Consider the following 20,789-nt stretch of genomic DNA (forward strand, 5'->3'; position numbering starts at 1 on the left):
CTCCTGCAGGTGCACATCCTGGGAAGGCAATAGATGATGGTTAAAGTACCTCCATCCCTGCCTCCCACGTCCGAGACCCAGATTGAGTTCCTGGCTCCTGGCTTCATCCTGGCCTACCCCAGCCTCATTGTGACTGTTGTGGGCATTTGGGGAATGAACCAGAGAATGGAAGGAAGATCTGTCTTTCTACCTTTCAAATAAAATGAAAACAAACAAATAAGTAAATAATTTTAAAAGAGCCAGTATTTGAGAATTTGCGAAGCTATCAGTGAATTCTCTATTTTTCAAATTTTTATTTTGTAAACAATGAAACAGATTCCTGTGTGCTAACATGGAATGATGTCCATGATCTATTAATTCAAAAAGACAGGTTGTGGTACTGTTTGTAGAACTGCCCTATTTTTGTCAAAAACAAGACAGAATCATGTAGTCCATATGCATATTTATCTGTGCATGGGAGAAATTCTGAGAAGGGTTTGTATTTCCTGCTAACAGACATTTCTGGGAAATATGATTGGAAGGTATGAGACAGTGAGGGCTTTTACTGTTTGCTTTTTTTAAACAAAGAGCGTGTTTTCATGTATAATGGGAAAATCCTAAGTCTGTGGGTTGTGTGTTGAGGTTTGACCCAGCTCTTCCTCTGTTGTGTTTTCCTCGCAGGCAGGGCCGTGTGAGCAGTCTGGCCTCACACGCTCACCTGTTTTTCACTCCATTACCCTCTCTCTTGCAACTGCTCCTTGGCAAAGACGTTAGTTAGCTGTGAGCATAGTGGTGGCCTGGGGCCGTGCTGGCTCAGCAACGCCAGCTGCCTCATCACGCTTTTACCCAAGGAAGCAGGTAGCTCACCCTTGTAACAGAGAACTTTATTCTAAGCTGTGTCATGCCAGTCTCCCTAAAGGAGAGCCCATTGGAAACCTAACCAAGCAGCAGTCTTGGCATTTGCCCCTTTGAGGAGCAATGATTTGTTCAATGGTGCTGCCTGTCTTTACAGCCAATGAATTAGTGAATCGCATTCAATCTTCCCAGGACTTTTTCATCATTATGAGGCTTTTGGAGTTCATGTAAAATTTCATTTATTCGGGTTGTCTTTATGTATAGGTTTGGTGTCAGAGTGGCTGCTGTTTGATGTGAGCAGGAAAGGAGTGAGAATAAAGCTAACACCTCTGGGGTGAGGGGCCTCCTGCTGCACCAGGCTGTTATAAATGTTAACTGATGTCCTTCCACTACTGGGGCGCATCTTGCAATTTAGCAGGGAGGAAACTGGCACTCAAGCACGCCCCTGAGGCTGTACCCGCCCCCCTCCCCCCTCCTCACTCCCACGGAGCTCGTTCTCTGGAATGGTTTCTGCCACTTCCTTCGGCTCTCTTTCTTCAGCCCCGTCACCTCTTGGAGCTCCATTGTGTTTGCTCCATTTTTGTCTTCTGGGTTCCTCTGCTTTGCCCGTTGTCCTGTAGATAGAGGCCCCAGTAAGGACGACAGTGGGGGTGATCCTAGTCAGAGGGGAGTCCCTGGGTGTCTCTGGGGAGCCCTGCCTGTGCGGAGCAAAATGCAGAGCAGGCCATGCCCAGGCATCATGCCGTTGTCCACCTTGATCAGCCGACAGGTGGTGGGTGTGCACTGCGGGCTGGAGCCTGATGCCCACAGCCGGGCCTGTCGAGGAGCTGGAAGGTGAGGTGGGTTCGACTGGTCGTTTCATTTGTGTGCTTGTAGAGGTTGAAGCTCTCGCAGTAGCTGTGCAAGTTAGTGAACAAGTTATTTCTTCCCCAGAATCATAGCCACTTATTCCTAGACATTAAAAATACATGATTGGTTGAACTAATATTAATGCACACAATCATTTTATCTATGATATAGTCAAGATAATCATGAAATATCCGGAGATGAAGTTATGCAATTCAAAGGCATATAAAATATTAGATATTTGCTTAATTCATTAGAAGAAACATTTTTGGGAACCAAAGAGTGAGGACAGAGAAGGGAAAATGATTTTTCAATAAGAATAATTTTCCAGTAAGTATGGTGAAAAAAATAGCAAGACTTTGAGAAATTTTGTAAATTAAAAATTGTTTTAGGTACATTCACAGAAACATCATAAAATAAAACGATTCTGTCATTTGAAATATGTGCTACATAAAGGGCTTATTCAAGTGCCATTATACTAGAAATATTTAACAGTCCCCTTTGATTTTCTGTTTCAGGTCCTCTCTGTTCAATTGTACCCAAAGGGAAAATGTTAATTGAACTGTAAAAGCTTTTTTTCTTTCTTTCAGTCTGAGGATATTAAAGTCATACAGATGTTATTAAAAGGATCTTTAACAAGAGCTTTGTAATTTTTCAAAATAAGTTTTTTTTCTAATAGTACAGTACGAGTTTTTGAGAAACACATTGAAGAATCTCCTGACACTTGATAAATGCAGTAAAGGCAATGGTTGTGCCAATCCCAGTTATGCTTATATGAATGTGGGCAATGTAAACATGATATAGACAGTTAATAGCTGTTGGTTGTGGGGCTGATTTTAAAAGTTTGTGGAAAAAATGGAATAAAGAGATAAGTTTACTTTGGTCCAAAAATTTTTGAAAGCCATTTGGTTTTTTCAAGAATGCATTTACTATAAACTTAAAATATGCAAATATTTTATTGGGTATTTTGTTACCCAATCTCTAAATTTCTTGTGGATAAGATTTTAACACAGGAAACATATGGTATGATTTCAGGAACATCAACTGATTAAAAAAGATGAAAGTGTTTCCCAGTCTGAAAGCAAGAATCTTTTACTAAGTTATTGGAATAGACTGACGGGAACCCAAAAAACAGAAGTCACTGTTCTGCTGAGCTGGTGCACTGTACAACTGCTTTTCTGTACTCTGCTGAAAACTCCTTGGACGTACTATCCACCAGGTCTCCATGGGATGGCTTCCTGCTTTCATCCATGGCCTGTCTCAGATCCCACGTGCACGGCAGTGCCTTTAGACTTCCACACGTGTTGAATGCAGGAGTTCTTTCTGTGACCCTTGATGTCCAGTTTTGGGGTGACATTTCTCCAAGCTGTTGGCTTCTGTGAAATTGCCACGGCCCTTTGATCTCACAGACTCTCAAGGTCTCTGTATTTCCATCCCCCTTTCCGTTACTGGTAGGGCAGCAGTCACTGGACCTCTCCCAGATTCATGGTGCAGAGGATAGCGATGTAGCATCAGCTTCTACACCAAATTAAAGTTTCTGGAGATTTAACCTGTCCTCAGGATGTGGTTCTTTGGAGGGGGTCATCGTTAGTCCAGGCCCTGGTTACTTCCTTGTCTGCCTAAGAACAGTGTCGTGGTGGCTTTGATGACTGTGGTCTCCAGGAGCATGGACACCTGTCCTTGACTATCAACCAGTGACCTCTGATGTTTAGGAAGGCAGATGGCCACCCCTCAGCAAGCCCTAAGCCGTTACCTCTGATGATACAAGCAGATACTCCTTTAACTGAATCTTGTCACTGAGCATCTGCCCTGGGCCAGGCCTTTGCCAGGGACAAGGGAGAGAGGAGATCCAGGAGAACCCATCTTGCCTTGAGTCTCACTCACTTGATCTCCCTCCTATAGCAGAAAGCAGCTTCCAGGTCCTAGAGGGCTGAGGAGGTTGCCTGCTGTGTTCACCGTCACATGGTGCCCAGTCTAGGAAAAACCCTTAGTACATGGTGAATGGGTAGTGGTTTTGTGATTTTGGCTTAGTAGTTATAACTTCCATGATAAAAGTAAATCAAAGGGCAGAGCTATGTCTTATTGCTTTGACCTTTTTGACTCTCTGTGAACTTCTTTTCCTGGACCTGTGGTTTATTTTCTCTTAAGGTGCAGGATCCTCTGAAATGGAGGTGGTGGAGTCTCTTTTCTGCAAGTGTCTGAGGGCACATAATTGCATTGTTTCCCCAGCATGTGTAACCCATACTTTAGGTATTGTGACTACTCAGTCAATGCCTGTGTAAGATTTGCATCTACTTAGCAGGAGAACCTTACTAGGGATTGCCATGTACTAAGTCATGTATACTTCCAACTCCAAACATTGAAGCCGTGATTGCTAGTGTGATGATACTAGGAGGTGAGGCCTCTGAGATGGTTAGGGAAAAGAACCTGGGATTGGACCCTCATGTTCAGCTTAGTTAACATATAAGAAATGATACCAGCGACTTTCTCTCTCTCTCTCTCTCTCTCTCTCTCTCTCTCTGTCTCTCTCCATTTCCCTCTTCTCACATAAGGACACAGAAAGAGGTTAGCCAGAGGTGGTTGTTGTGGTGCCCAAGTTAGCCTAGTGCATGGGATGCCACATCCTGTATTGGAGTGCTGATTCAATATGCCACTATATTGGAGTGCTGGTTCAAGTCCCAGCTGCTCTGCTTCTGATTCTGCTTCCTGCTGATGTGCACCGTGAGAGGTAACAAGTCATGGCTAGAGTATTTGGGCACCTGCTATCCATGTGGGAGACTTGGATCCCTGGTCCAGTCATGGATGTTGTGGACATTTGGGAGTGAACCAGCAGATGGACTATCTCAGTTGGTCTCTTTCACTCTGTTTTTCAAGCATATGAAAGTAAATTAATAACATAAAGAATAAGGTAGCCATTTAGGACCTAAGGAGAGGGCTCTCTCCAGCTACTTACCTGTTGTCACCTTGATAGTGGATTTCCCACCCCCAGAACTGTGAGAAGCACATTTCTGTTGTTTAAGCCACCCTGTCTGTGCTATTCTGTTATGGCAGCCCTAGCTGACGAGTATGGTGGAACCAAGGCTGTCTTAGTTTCACAGAGAGATCTGGAGGGTGGGCATTCTTATTGGTTATCTCCAAATATTAAAAGACTAAGAGGAAGTCATATGTATCCTGTGTGGCTCCAAAGGCTCAGAACTAAGACGGAGAGATGGAAACAACAGCCTGACAGAAAATAACCCAATAACAGGCAAAGGAACCTCACAGAGAGAATGGGCAGTCTTGGACAGTAGTCTCGTGAATGGAGATAACCACACAGGAACCACATTCGCACTGAGAGGGGACGAGGCAGAAGGGATATAAACGTTGTACTGTGATATGACCCTGGACAGTCCCTAAACATTTGAGATTCTGTGAGCCATTGCAAACAGGGTCACTTCACTCTCAGTCATAAGGCACATTACATTTTCCAAGGCATTTTTTTAAAGATTTATTTATTTATTTATTTGAAAGAGTTACACAGAGAGAGGAGAGGCAGAGAGAGAGAGAGAGAGAGAAAGGTCTTCCATCTGCTGGTTCACTCCCCAGATGCTGCAATGGCCAGATCTGTGCCGATCCAAAGCCAGGAGCTAGGAGCTTCTTCTAGGTCTCCCACGTGAGTGCAGGGGCCCAAGGACTTGGGTCGTCTTCCACTGCTTTCCCAGGCCACAGCAGAGAGCTGGATCAGAAGAGGAGCAGCCAGGACTAGAACCAGCTGGGATGCTGGTGCTTCAGGCCAGGCGTTAACCTGCTATGCCACAGCACAGACCCCTCCAAGGCATTTATTTTAATGTTCATTGTGTCCTTTAGCTCATATTGCACCACTTGAGTTGATACTCAGGAAAAATTGGCACAAATGAGGAAATGGGTGAAGGAGTATTGCTGTACTTTGGTTGGCTGAAGAGACTTAAGTGAACACAGTGATTTCCAGACTTGCCGGTAAAGGCTCTGGCGAGCTTGAACGCAGGCATCCTACCCAGCTTCCTCCAGTGTGGCAATGATCTCTGAGGCTCGCGTTCTCTTTGTTTGTTGCTCCTTAGTAAATTCCTCAACATCCATATTCCCTTTAACACTGACAAATGCACCAGGCTGTGTCATTCTTACTTTGCAGATAAGAAAACAGAATCTCTTGAGAGTAGGGTGACTTTTAGCAGATCTCCAGCTCCCACTGGACAGTGGGTTAGGGTTGCAGTCAATGGGCATTCTCTCCAAGAAAATGAGAGCCGTCGACCTTGGCACTGTTGAGCATGCAAGGAGTTCTTGGCCATAGTCGGAGGTGATGGAAATTGTCTTTTGGGTTCCAGTGTGCTGGAATCAAAATACTAGTTCAGGGAGACAGTATTCAGACAGTCAAGCTATTGCTTCTTTTTTTTTTTTTCTTTTTTAAAGATTTATTTATTTACTTGAAGGCAGAGTTACAGAGAAGCAGAGGAAGAGAGAAAGGTCTTCCATCTGCTGGTTCCCTCCCCAGATGGCTGCAATGGCCCAAGTCATTGTTTCTTGCACTCTTACCTGATCCTCAGCTATTTCCCAGTGGTTCTTCTCCCACAGCCCTTCTTTTCTCTGTATGTAGTGCACAGGTCACCTCTGGAGTTCTCAGCCATGGATGCGTACCACAGACACCAGGGATTGCCCAAAATGCCTATATCCAGTACCCCCCTACCCCACTCCAGATACTAAAATCTAATTTGTCTAGGGAGGGATGTGGCCATCAGCGTTTCACAAAAATCTCTTCAAATAGTTGAGAATCACTGCATTGGCACTGGTATGGAGCAGATTTGTGCATCCAGGTTAGTGGCTTGCTGTGATGAGTCCCTGTGGTCCACCAAGCCCTGTGCTGGCTGCTTTGGGTTTTGCAGAAGTGATTTCATTTCTCTTTCCCTCTAGGCCTGCTGAGGTCATGCTCTAGAGGGACACTATGTGAATTCAGAGGATGCCACTTGTCTGCTATAGCTCTGTGACCTCACATAGGCCGCCTTCAGTGCTCTGTGTCTGCTCCCATTACCTCCTTTGTAGAATGAGGATGGTAATGCTAGTTTCTTCGTAAGGCTGTTATAAGCACTAACTTGTGACTACACCTAGCTGGTGAGCTGTTGGGCTTCCATAAGGATTGGTTGATACTATCTTTGTGTTATGCTGCGTGTGTGTGTCTATGTGTGTGTACCTTTACATAAAATATTGTTCCTGTTCCCTGTGTGGCCACAGGAATGAACCACCTCTTTTCTTTATATAAGCATACCATCATCTTGTATATATCTCTATCATGGAATTATAATGTTTTATGTCCCTAATAGCCTGGTAAATTCATTCCACAAGTGTTTATTGAGAACTTGCTGAGTGCTGGAGAATGGACAAGAGAGATGCAGCCTCTTCCCTCTGGGATTTGGGCTTTGAGGAGAATATGATAGGTGATGAGCAAGAAGAAGTGGACCCTGTGGTAAGGCAGGCCAGGATGCTGCAGAACATGCAACACATGGCCCTAACTCATGGGACCTGATTAACTGTGCCTCCTACATATTTCTTTATCCTACACATATAATGTCCTTGGACTTATTTTGATGGCTTATTTACACACCCTGAACATTAAGCTACAATCATTGCCTTGGGGTTAGGAAATGCATTTTATTCATTGTTGTATTCCCAGTGTAATTCCTTCATTCATTTGACTTAATTCAGTTTTGTTTTTTTGGGGGGGATAGGCAGAGTTAGACAGTGAGAGACAGAGAGAAAGGTCTTCCTTTTGCCATTGGTTCACCCCCCAAATGGCTGCTATAGCTGGTGCCACGCCAATCCAAAGCCAGGAGCCAGGTGCTTCCTCCTGGTCTCCCATGCGGGTGCAGGGCCCAATCCTCCACTGCACTCCCGGGCCACAGCAGAGAGCTGGCCTGGAAGAGGGGCAACCGGGACAGAATCCGGTGCCCCAACCGGGACTAGAACCCGGGGTGCCGGCGCTGCAGGCGGAGGATTAGCCAAGTGAGCCATGGCACCGGCCCTTAATTCAGTTTAAACAGTGCTCCTCAAACTTTGTTACATGCTGGAGTCACATAGAAAAGCAGATCTTTATGGAAATATTCACAGGGACCGGCGGTGCGATGCAGTGGTTTAAGCCACCACTTGTGATGATGGCATCTGTATCAGAGTGCTGATTCGAGCTCCACACATTCTGTTTCTGATCCAGCTTCCTACTGATGTGCCTGTGAAGGCAACAGAAGATAGACCAAGTACTTGGGCCCCTGCTAGCCATTTGGGAGACTAGGATGGAGTTCCTGGCTCCTGGCTTCAGCCTGATCCACATCTGACTGTTGTGTCCATTTGGGGAGTAAACCAGCAGATTGAAGGTATCTGTCCCCCATCCCTCCCCTGCCTCCGTCCTTGCTCTGCCATTCAAATAAAATAAATGAGTCTTTTTAAAAATAAGTAGTCTTTTGGGAAATATGGACATTTAGATGGGAGTAGTTTCAGGCCATCATAGTTGCTGTGATAGCTGTTGGTTCAAGGGAGTGGGGACCCAAGAGTTAGTGGACCCTTGATAAATTTATATGAGTTTTAAACATACGCATCTGAATCTCCCTTTAAGATCTGTTTTTTCCCATTATACTTAGTGAAATAAGCCAGTCCCCAAAAGACAGATATCATATGTTTTCCCTAACTAATAAAGTATACCTAAAATGTAATGTATTGGAGTGAAATGGACATTTTGAAATTCAATGATTGTTTATAGCCCTTCTCACTTCCATTGAGGAACAGTGCTTTTTTTCTTCATACTATTTATTGAACTATTCTTGCTAAGTGTAGGGTTAACTGAATATAGATCTTTGTAAAAAGAGTGGGAATGATAGAGGGAGGAAGAAGGGTTGGAACATGGGTGGAAAGGGAGGATAGGGTAGGAAGTATCACTGTGTTCCTAAATCTGTATGTATGAAATACCTGAAACTTGTATAACTTAAATAAAAATTTTAAAAAATGTGGTTTCTTAGGGTAAAGAATTGTGTGTTTTTGTCATCTGTTCCCTCCTAGGGTTTTGGTCACTGCCTGACACATAGCAGGTGCACACTTGATGCACACAGAGTCTGGACAGAATGTCTGGTACTGTGTCCTCATTTCTAAACTGAAGGTTGGCCCTTGTTTTGGAGGCCCCAGCTAATGCTTGCATTTTCAACTCTCGAGATGGGTGCTGAAGGTCATTATTTTGTGAATCTTCAGACTCTCATCATGGCTGGAAGATGACTAATTATGAGCGGGGAAGTGAGGGTTTTGAAATGTCCCAGCCTGCACATCTGGCCTTATTGTCAAATCAAGTCTTTATTTCTGATCATTTCTTTGGCTTCTGTGAAGTGACCTGGCTGTGTTGGACCGTGGGCGGTGCAGATAATGAACCCAACAGAGAGCACAGACTGGGGGCGGGAGGAACCCAGTGGGTGGAGGAGATGGACTTTTTAGCCCATTTCAAAGTAATAAGGAGACTTTGAGAATGGAGAGTGAGATCTGCTACAGTATTTGCATTCTCTGTTTCCAGTGAAAATGAAATTCCAGATGGACTGAACTTGACCAAAAAAGGGACCATGGACAGGAAGGGTAATGAGAAATGCAACTTGGTTGTTTTTAGAGTGCTTTGTACTTTTCAGAGTATTTCCCCTGAACCCTTCTTCATCTGGATTCTGGGGACACTCAGGTTCCTAGCAGGCCAGCAGGTGAGTATTCTAGAAAGATTTCAGAAACTTTCCCATGGACTGTTGGGAATCAGCTCCTGACTAGCAGTTTATCTGTGTCCAGTTTAACTTACCACTCTGGCTGTTGTTTCCAGAAAGAGAACAGGAGTGGGATGTTTAGTTGGAGTAACTGTAGATACTGTAATTAGGAAAGCTCAATATTTTATTAGCTCAAAAGATGCCTCTCTCTTACGTAATCCAAATGAGGTGTTCCTCATTATTTGGCGGCTTTTCTTCTTCTTTTTTTCCTATAAGATTTATTTATTTATTTTTAGGTCAAAGGTAGAAGACCATCCGCTGGTTCATTCCCCAGATCACCACAGTGGCCAGCACAGAGCCAGGCTGGATTCAGCAGTCAGAAGTTTCATCTGGGTCTCCCACGTGGTGTGGCAGGGGCCACAACACTTGGGCCATCTTTTGCTGCTTTTCTCAGGCCATTAGCAGGGAGTGTGATCAGAATTGGAGCAGTGGGGATGTGAACTGGTGCCCATGTGTAATGCATTGTTGCATGCAGAGGCTCCCCCTGCTATGCACAATGCCAACCCCATGGCTTCTCTTCCAACAAGGGTTAAGAGACTCAAGCCTCTTCCATAGAGGACCTTGACATTCATCCAGCTGGCAGAAGGAGACCATGGATAGTAGAGAAGGCACATCTGCCTCCTAACCACCTTATTCTGGGAGCAACATACAATCACTTAACGTGTAAGCGCTACAAACATGCGTGAGAGCAATTGTTGCCGTTCTCCGGCGCCACTACCTTTCTTTGGTATTGGGTGAAAGTAAATGAGATTAGGTTTATGAACATAACCTGATAAGGAGTATTTCACAAACCACAGCCTTTTTTATTTCCTCCTACTCCTTTCTAAGGTAGATTGGTCTTGTAGGATCATTTGTGTGTGTGTGTGGGGGGGTGTGCCTGTATATTTTTCTTTACAAGCTAATTTGTAAACTGCTGCGCTGGAGCCATGTTTGACTTTTCGGAATGGGATTAGGGGAGGTAAGTCTCTTTCCTGGGTCTACTACAGTGCTTTGCCAGCAAGTGCTGATGGACTGGCAGGTTTATGATGCTTCCTGCCAGGCTGTGTGGCTGCTTGGTGTTCCATCTTAGATGTTTCTGCAAAGAACTAAGCAGAATCTGCGAGAGGGTGGTTGTGAAATGTATGGGAAGGGGCTTTTGGTAATGAGTGGGACCAAGCGTGGTCATAGTTTTCTGAAGAAGTAAAGGGACCGCTCTTGTAGAAATGGCCCCCAGTGGTAGTAACAGCATTTCCAGTGCTTACTGAGGTCAAGGTGCAGTGCTTTCTTGTGTTGGCTCCTTGAGTTCTCTCAACAGCCCTGGTGATCCCCAGTCTCTAACAGCAGTTCCTACGGCAGCGTAGGGTGAGAGGTTCAAGAACCAGCAGGTGCTGTTGCCTGGTGGCTGAGGAGCAGGAGGCTGCTGGTATGAGCCCTTCCCGCGTAGTGCCTCCTCTGGCCTTACCGTGACATCCCTGAAGAGGGACATTGCTTTCTCCCCCATTCTGTTCAGGAAACAGATATAGCCCAGTTCTAGTCCCTGTCTCCGAAGAACTCTGGTTTGGCAGGCTCTGTGATGGCAGTGGTGGTGAGGGTCATGTAGGGAAGCAAACAGCAGACTTTTGAATCCATGCCCCCCGCCTCCCTTCCTCAGGTGGAAATAATTGCGGATAGAAAATATGTGGAAGAAATCTGCCTCTGTACTCAGTGCGTGCAGGCCTTTACTCTGGTCTTTATTCTGTAAACACCATGGCCTAATGAGTACTAACATGGCGTTTGCATTGTGTCAGGCACCATAAGCAGTCTAGAGGGTGCACAGGTTATAGGCAAGTGCAACGTCATTTCATATAAGGGACCCAGCACCCACAGATCTTGGTATTTTGGCAGTGGTGGGGGGAGGGGAGTGGTTCCCATAGATACGGAGGGACACTGTGGAGTGGATTCTGGTTATTCACCGCAGCTACATTTTATAAAGTGGCTGAAAGCACTGAATTAGCAAATATGGATTCCTTGCCCCAGGAGAAATGCAGGCAGCTCTACAACCACAGAGACAGCATACCTATCAGTGCACCTATCCATAAGTTTGCATCTTATTTACTATGTATCGCTGGTTCATTCACAGCCAAAGGCAGCAAAGCTCGTGCAGAAAGATGCTTTTGAGGCCTGAAGCCTGGAGCAGAGAGCACCTTGTCCAGTCAAAGCTGGGACCGTGTATGCTGGGTGACTTGACGATTTTCACTGTTCTGCAGATAAACTCAAATGACGTTGAAGGCACCATTTAAAAAATTTTTACTTATTTGTAAGATAGAGAGAAATAAATTCCCCTCTGCTAATTTATTCCCCAAATGCTTAGAAAAGATGAAGCTGGGCCTGCACGAAGCCAGGAGCCCAACACAGGTCTCCCACAGGGGTGGCGAGGCCCAGTTTCTGCAGGTGCCTCAGCTGCCTCGCAGGGTGTGCATTAGCAGGAAGCTGGGATGAGGAGCCAGAGTCAGTTATCAAGCACCGTGAATTTTGATTTGGGGATTATGAGTATGTTTTAGTGAGTAGGCAAATTTGCGTGTGCAGCATCCATCAGTAATGAGGGTGGACTGTGCAATCAATCAGGTATATATTAAGTGCATCCCCCTTGTCACAGAGGCTGAGAATCAGAGGAAGGATTCATGCAGTGGTCTCTGGAACAGGTGATGCCTTAGATCAGGGGTCAACTGACTTTGTCCGTAAAAGGCCAGAGAGTGCATCTTCTAGGCTTTGCTGTCCACTCACTCTCCGTAGCAAACCATTCAACTCTGCCATTGGGGTGAGCACAGACTCGCCATAGACAGCACATAATAAACAGGCAACAAAGCTTTGTGTTTGCCCTGAATTGGATTTTCCCATGTGACAAAATGCTATTTATCTTCTGATTTTTTTTTCATAGCCACTTTAAAATGCAAAAAACATTCTTAGTTCATGGGCCAAACAAAAGCAGCTAGTAGCCAAATTTGATCTGAAGGCTACAGTTTGGCAGGTTGACAATTCTTTCCTTAGGTACTGCTGGGTACAGATATTTACTGCTTGTGGAAAAACTAAAGAATGCGTAGGAAAAGGACAAAGGCTGAAGTTAGAAATGCATCTGAAGTGTGAGGACCCAGGGGTTTCAGGACACGATGCATAAATGATCGCACACAGTCTGTGTGGTCACGCGGGACCATTCCCGTGATCCTGTGATTGATTTCTCCCCTGGAGGATCTTCCAGTGCTATTAAAGGTAGGGGTGGGTCACAACTGGAGTGGCTTAGCTGTGGTGTATATTCACCTGTCCCTTGCTGGTGTCTTTGAGACTGTGTTGGGTTTTGGGTTTGGCTGCTGTTGCAAAGGTCATGGCATGAATTCTCCTATGTGCTGACCAGACCACTACTGCTGTAAGGGAGACAAAGATGAGTCACAGGCACCGTGCCCTCCGTACACTGACAATTGAATAAGCGACAGTGGTGACATGAAGTGGTCATCCTGGCCAGAAGGTGACATTTCCCTCATCAGAGCTGCAGTGCTGTGGGAGTGAAGTTCAAGGAGTGTTGACATCCCTGTGTGGGTTAGCATGCATTCTCAGACATTTCTGGGTTGGCAGCTCGTGTCTTCCTGGGCCCCAGAACCAGGTAGAATGTCAGAGAAGAGCCTTCTGAGACCTTCATCACCCCTGCCTACTTTTGGATGGGAAAGCAAACCGAGCTGATGAAGGGGAGTGCACATCCAGCAGACCTCAAGTCCCATCATCTGTGTCCTGAATTCTGTCCTCTGGCCTCGTATTAAGACCCAGACAATGTCTCTGGGTCTTAAGGACCTTCTCAGTGCCCTCAAGGGCAGTAGAGAATAGAGGAGAAGAGACCAGGGCAGAATGGATGGGTTGGCTCCTGAGACACCAGGACTCCTACTGTCTCAGTCATGAGACAGTAAGAAAGGGGTTGTCTGTGCCACTAACACAGTCACCTGCCTCCTCCTTAATTTTTAAACATGAATTAATAGGACCTGCATGCCAGCTGCCTTATTTATGTTGGCAGCCACCCCAGCCTGCTGTCATGCAACCTGTCAGATGGCCTCTGTCTCTGGGGCTCTCACTTGCCCAAGTCAGGGCTGATGCCTCATGTGACCAAGCTGCAGGTCACATTCAGGTCCTGTGTTTGCCAGGATCAGGTGGACACCAGCACATCTACCTGCCTGTGCCCTGGGCATTTATAATAAGCCTTAAGTAGCAAGCCTTCTCTCTGAGATTCTTTCCAACATCCTGTTGTGCATACAAATATGTTGGCTGCAGCAGTAGTTGTAGCCTTGAAAAATCAGAAGTAGCTTTGCTGTCATGTCATAGGGGAGTGGCTGGATCCATTCTTTAGCCACTTACATATTGAAATGATGGTTGAAAATGGCTACATGGTGAGCACCAGGCACAGGATGCGAATTGTTCAACTGGCGTGATGATATGATAAAGAGCAGGTCAGATAAAATCACCCACAGATCAACAGGCCTGGAATGATTAGCTGCTCTGAGCTACAAGTTGGTGGACGCTGCTTCTCTATCACTGGGCTCCTGGAGGCCCCTGATTCGAGCTGATCCCCTTCATCACGGCATGCAGCAATGTCTCCACCGCTGTGGGTAAGGGCTCCCACGTCAGGACGTGTCACACTGCCCTCGCCACTGTGTGAAGTGATGTCCTTGTCACCGCACGTAATAGCGTCCCCATGCTGCATGTGGTGACGCTGTGTGTTTCTCGCCCTGAGCAGTCACAGAGGAAGGGAGTCCTGGGCAGTTGTCAGGGCATAAGCACCAAAGCGTTCCAGCTGCAAAATGACGGCACAGAAAATCGGCATCAAACAGGGCAAGCCTTCTTAGGGGGGCCTGCTTGGCTCACCTGTGCCTTGGTGTCCAGCTAGCCTCTGGGGAGGAGCCTGCGCTCTGTCACAGAGCCCCGTGGACTCGGATGCATGTGTGACGGACAGCACGGCCAGTACCAAAGCCTGGCTTCCTCGGGACAGGCAGTTAGTGTCACCATCTGATTTCTCCCTCCCCACTTGGAGGCCCTGGATCTGACAGACGGAGGGCAAGGACTGGCCTGGGAGCAGTGCTCCTTGTTCCTTGACTCAACCTGAGGGGGATTCATGGTGGCTGCAGTAGATGGGCCCTGAGGTCCGCGGCCCAGTGTGCAGCTCAGGACAGCCCTTCCTCGAGGAGGTGTGCCCAGCCTTGGGAGAACTCAGCCAGCCAGCTGCCCCAGGCTCCCCAGGTTGCAGCCGTGCAGTCAGTGACAGCAGCCCCTGTCGCCGGGTGGCGTCTCCAGTTCAGGTGGTTGCACTGCTGCACCTGGACCAGTTGCCGGCAGCCAGGCACTCAGAATGCTGTTGCCCGCTCCAAAGAAGGCAGCCTTGAAAACGGGGAGTACAGCAAGATGGGGTTGGTTTTGTGGTTCTTATTTTATATCTGAAATGCAATAGAAAAAACGAAAAGTGACTAAAATTGCACCAATTTTAAAATTAATAGCTTATTGGGGCTGGCATTGTAGTGTAGCAAGTAAAACTGCTGCTGCCTTTGATGTCAGCACCTGTTACGGGCACCGGTTCAAGTCCCAGCTGCTCCACTTCTGATCCAGCTCCCTGCTGATTCAGCTAGGAAAGTAGTAGATGATGGCCCAAGTCCCTGTACCCACTTGGGATACCTGGAAGAGGCTCCTGATTCCTGGCTTCAGCTTGGCCAACCTCTGGCCATTGTGGCCATTTGGGGAGTGAACCAGCTCATGGGATACCTCTCTCTCTGACTCTCCCTCTCTCTCTTTCTCTGTAACTCTGCCTTTCAAATAAATAAGATAAATCTTAATTTTTTAATAGTGTCTTGAAGGGAGAGTAATCAACACCAACTTAAAACCCATACTGGGCCGGCGCCGTGGCTCACTAGGCTAATCTTCCGCCTTGCGGCGCCAGCACACCGGGTTCTAGTCCCGGTCGGGGTGCCAGATTCTGTCCCGGTTGCCCCTTTTCCAGGCTAGCTCTCTGCTGTGGCCTGGGAGGGCAGTGGAGGATGGCCCAAGTGTTTGGGTCCTGCACCCCATGGGAGACCAGGAGAAGCACCTGGCTCCTGCCATCGGATCAACGCGATGCACCGGCCGCAGCGTGCCGGCCGCGGTGGCCATTGGAGGGTGAACCAACAGCAAAAGGAAGACCTTTCTCTCTGTCTCTCTCTCTCACTGATCACTCTGCGTGTCAAAAACAAAAACAAAAACAAAAACAAAAACAAAAAAACAAAAAAAACCCCATACTGCTCCTTTTGGAGATAATCCCTGTTGTCAGTTTGGGAATTATACTCTTAAGCCTTTCAGGAGACAAAGAGAAAAGCCTAGAATTGTAGGCTTCCCCCCTTCTGTGGCAGAATCTCACCACGGACAGTTTCAAAGTTTGAAGAATACTCGCATATTTGGCTTTTGCAAGCTCACAAATTATCTTTTAGGGTGTAGGATGGGGCTGCAAACCTATTATCTGTTGGCCACCTTCCCGGGTGGCAGGAGCCTATGTGTCTGCTTCCCCGTGCATGGTGGAGCCTTCATGATGTGACAAAAGTTACTAATCAATCAGTGGACCCTTGATTGGAAGATACCCTGATTTCTAGGTAGGCCCAATCGAATCACACGAGACGTCAAAGCAGAGAATTTTCTGGGGCGTGTGTTTGGCACAGTGGTTAATGTGCTGCTCCCATCTCTTACCTGAGTACCTGGAGTCAAGTCTGGGCTTTGCTGTCCATTCCAGCTTTCTGGTTTTGTACACCCTGGGAGGGAGAAGGTGATGGCTTAAGCAAATGGGTTCTTGCCACCCATGTGGGGGATTCATGTTAAGTTCCTGGCTCCTGGGTTTGTTCTGGCTGATCCCCAGCTGTAGTGAGTATTTGGGGAGTAAACGAGTGGATGGGAGATCTGTCTTTATTTCAGAGGACAACAACAACAACCAACAAGCCCTGTAACTTTGTGTTTCCTGGGCTCAGAGAGATCCTAGTGAAAGAAGCATCAGAGTTTCCAAGGATGGGGCTGGTAACAGTGTGCCACAGATGGCTCTGCAAGTTGGGCACCCACATGCCAGGAGGAGGCCTATGATTGCTAAGGGTGACCCCCAGCTGGCAGCCAGGAAATAGGGACCTCCATCCCACACCCTCAGGAAATGGAATTGGGCAATAACACCAACAAGCTCAGCCAGTGTCTTTCATGTAGCTCTGACCTCTGGAGCAGAGATCCCTGCTGCACCATCCTACATTCAGACCTACAGAACTGTGAGATAGTATTTTTGTTTTCCAAAGATTTATTTAAAAGGCAGAGCAAGAATGAGAGTGAACTCTAATCCTTTGTCTTCCAAATTCCCGAGTGTTGGCTCCTTCCTAGAGGTCACTCTAGTTCCCCTTTCACGCTGCACAGCCCAGCTTCCCCCTGGCTTTCCCCAATGAACAGGTTCTGCTGTCTTCCAAACACTTCATCTTCCCTGCTCACCAGTAGTTGCCCTCATGGATTTTACTGCCACAGTGTGGTGTCAGTTCTGGCTGGCAGAAGCCCTGGGCTTTCTTAGTAGGTCCCAGGGGTCTCCTTAACTCTAGGCCCTCACTCTTCCCGTGGTTCCCCAACACTGTTACGGGATGCATCTTCCTGAAGTGCAGCTCTGCCTGAGTCACTCCCTCCCTAGCTACAGGCACCCCTTGGTTTTCCTTTCCCCCATCGAGTGTAAGTTCCGTAGCCTGAAATTTGCATTCTTGGAATAGGGGCATTGCCTCTCCAGCTGGTCTCCCAGGACTCCCTCCTGTGCACCAGCATCCTGCTCCTGCCCCTTGCACGCCCACCCTTGCATTGCTGCCCATCCTGTTGGCCACTGCCCTCCTGCAGCCTTCATGGGAACCCTAGAGGTGCTGCTGTGCAGATGAGTGACGGTCAAGGTGCACCCCACACCCTCTAGTCTCTCAGGGCTCTGGGCAGGGGCTTTCTTCCCTGCTCTTCACCCATGCCGCACCTGGTGCAGTGCTGCAGAGAGACGTGACGCTGCACAGCCCTGGTGCTCACAGGCTAATGGGGTGTCTAGAATGAAGGAGAAAGGCCGCTGGACAGTGAAGTCCTCTCCACCTCATTCAGCAGCATGCTTAGGGTCACTCATTGAAATAGCTCTGGAGTGAACATTTAGTAGATTCCTTTAAATCTAACTTGGATGTCTCTAAGGACTTGAGAAATGGTCAGCATTTTAACACACTCTTCCTGTAACTGCAATGTTATTTGTAGGGGCCGCTTCTACTGAGTTTGAATGTGGCTCAAACATTGGCAGAGGATTTCTTACTACACTTGAAGGAGGTTTCCCAACACAATTTTATGATAATAGCTGACACATATTGAACTCATATGATCACCATGAGTTAGCTCATCGAATCTTTTCAACACTGCTGTGAGGTTAGGTCTGTTAGTGTCTGTGTTTTATGGATGAGGAAATGGGGACATAGAGGTTAAGTTATTTTCCCAAGGTTGTGCAGTGAGTTAGCAGAGGAGCTCAACTTCAAACCCAAGCACTTTGGCCCTTGAGCTGGTAGCCTCATGCTCGGGGAGCTGTACCACTTCCCTTTGTGCTGCCCGCTGGGCTGCTCATCACGGGGAGGAAACCGTCATTACCATTTGCATCATTGCTGCAGTTCACTGTCACTGTTTTTATCATTTCACATATGCTCAGGGCTTTCATGTTTTTAAAGTGTTCCCCTTCATTTTCACACTGGATAGTGGCAGGCATGGGAGGCTGGTGGTGGACAGAGCAGGGGTGATTCTGTCCCCTGGATGTGCTGCCAGTGAAATGACCCAATCCCAAGTGACAGCCCTACTGCATCCCACCAGGTACAGAGGGCCTGCGGCCCCAGGACGCCTTGCCTCTGGACTGGAACCCCCTCCTTCCACCAGGACAACCCTGACCCTGGCCCCACCCAACCCTAGTCCAGTTGCAGTCACAGAGTCTGCCTGGAGATGCTCACCCTGCCTGGATCGGAACTGGTGGCATTTTCTTTAGAATCCCATTTTTGATTCATGGGCTTTGCAATTGTTGAGTTCCTGTCCTCTGTTGATAGAGAAGTCTCATTTTCTTTCTTCTGTTTTTTTTCCCCAAACTGGAGAAACGTGGAGGGGAGAGGAAAATACCTTTCTGTATTACGTCCTAGGGAGGCTGCCAGAGGACCTGTCCCGAGGCTGCTGGCAGGAGGCCTGAGCCGGTTCTCGGAAGCCGTGTCTGCCATGGGTCTTGTGCAGAGAGCCGGCACCTGGCCTCAGGGCCTCCTTAGTAGCCCATTGCACTGATGGCCCCAGGCAGGCCTTCCCTGACCTGGAATGTACCTTTTTAAACAGGCTCCTCCCTCTCTGCTGGGAAGCTAGATTTTCCCTTCCCGAAACCCATCGTCCTGCCCCGCCTTCTTACTCTTCAGGATCACACCGGAAGCTCCTGGCCCTCCAGTAAAGATGGTCATCGCATTTTGCATCCTGGCTGTCAACTTTTTCATTGGGTCTCCAAGATTCTTGACACCACCCCATGAGTCCCATTCTAGAGAAATCGAGAGCTTGGACTCTAGGTGAGATGAGGCCCACATTCAAATACAGAATGGTGCCTCAGCCTGGCTGGCTGTGTAGCCCTAGATAAGTTCCTTAACTTCTCTGAGGGAGGTCCGTTGGGGCACGATCCTCACCTGGGTGCACACAGTTGGCCCAGCGGACAGCAGCCCGTGAGAGAGGGGACTAAAGGGGAAAATGAGCAGAGTCATGACTAAGCCATTTCCCATTGAAAAGACATCGAGAAGGGGTGGCATTGTGGTGTAGCCGGTAAACCTGCTGCCTGAGATAGAGGCATCCCATGTGGGCGCTGGTTCACGTCCCAGCTGACCCACTTCCGATCCAGCTCCCTGCTAATGGCCTGGGATAGCAGTGGAAGAGGACCGAAGTGGTTGGGCCCCTGGACCCAGGTGGGAGACCTGGATGAAGCTCCTGGCTCCTGGCTTCAGCCTGGCCCAACCCCAACCTTTGCAACCATTTGGGGAGTGAAGCAGTGGATAGAAGATCTCTCTCTCTCTCTGTATCTCCCTCTCTCTCTTTAACTCTGACTTTCAATAAAAATAATTAAGTCTTAGGAAAAGAAAAGAAAAGAAAGAAAAGGCATCAGGGAAAATAGGTAATGATCTCACAGCACAGTCCTGAGATAGCAAGGCCACATGTCAGTTGAAGAACTTCCTGTTGTCCTTATCAGGGCGTTACAGGACACACTCTGCACTCTACTCAGAATCATTGCTTCCACTTAAGAGCCAGGGTGTTGGGCTCAGAAGGTCTGCAATTGTACCTGGACAATGAGCCCCACAGCCCCAGAACCTTGTGTACTTACTTTCTTCTTCTTCTTCTTCTTCTTCTTCTTCTTCTTCTTCTTCTTCTTCTTCTTCTTCTTCTTCTTCTTTTAAAAAGATTTGTTTATTATTTGAAAGGCAGAGTTACAAAGAGGCAGAGGCAGAGAGAGAGAGAGGTCTTCCATCCACTGGTTCACTCTCTAAGTGGCCTCAATGGCTGGAGCTGAGCTGACCCAAAACCAGGAGCCAGGCGTCTTCTGGGTCTCTCACGCAGGTGCTGGGACCAAAGGACTTGAGCCGTCTTCCACTGCTTTCCCAGGCCGTAACAAAGAGCTGTATTGGAAGTGGAGCAGCTGGGACTCGAACTGGCGCCATATGAGATGCTGGCACTTCAGGCGATGGCTTTACCCACTATGCCACAGTGCCGGCCCCCCCTTGTGTACTTCGAGTTTTCTGTGCCTTATGTTTCTCACCAGAAAAAATGGCTCTAAAAATCTCCCTTGCTTCAAATGGTAACTGTGATGATTAGATGAGGTATGTGGTATGTGTGCACAGAGTGGAAAGGAGTGCTTGGTGTGTTAAGTGTGAAACACTTATTACTACCATTATGTTTCCTATGTGTGTGTGTGCACATGCACGTGTGAGCCTGTGCACATGCGCATGAGTGTGTGTACACACACCTATTTGTGTCTGTATCCCTACTAGGACTTGAAGGCTTTGCAGCTTGGAGTATTCGGCATCTGGCTTCCTTCCTCCAGCTTGGGAAGGTGTGCAGGTGGCTAACTGTGTGCTCTCCCGTGCATACTGGATTGGGGAAGGAGTGAGGGTGCATCAGTTAACATGTAGTCTTTGCCTGGCCTTTACCCTGGATTTATAGAGCTTGAAAAATCAGGGGAGGTGACATTCCTTCCTGTGGGACTGTTTAATTCATACCCACTCTCCCAGGTAGGGCTACTGGTTGATTCCAGCCATTTAACTCAGGGCTATGTGCTTTCATTCTGTG

At 47.5% G+C, this 20,789-nt stretch overlaps 1 long non-coding RNA gene across 45 annotated transcripts in view; it reads left to right on the forward strand.

The window, feature by feature from the left end:
* Positions 1 to 20,789, forward strand: part of LOC103348133 (uncharacterized) — a 263,711-nt gene that overhangs the window by 182,843 nt on the left and 60,079 nt on the right. Inside the window, exon 3 of one of the 45 annotated variants that reach the window (XR_016235963.1) lies at positions 7,895 to 8,054. The exons of the other annotated variants lie outside the window; for them this stretch is intronic. This is a non-coding gene — a long non-coding RNA (uncharacterized LOC103348133). The remainder of the gene's footprint in view (positions 1 to 7,894; positions 8,055 to 20,789) is intronic. 45 annotated transcript variants of the gene reach the window in all.

This window comes from Oryctolagus cuniculus, chromosome 6 (genome assembly GCF_051225735.1).
Source record: "Oryctolagus cuniculus isolate XC-2025 breed Fujian yellow rabbit chromosome 6, ASM5122573v1, whole genome shotgun sequence".
In the NCBI taxonomy this organism is placed as follows: domain Eukaryota; kingdom Metazoa; phylum Chordata; class Mammalia; order Lagomorpha; family Leporidae; genus Oryctolagus; species Oryctolagus cuniculus.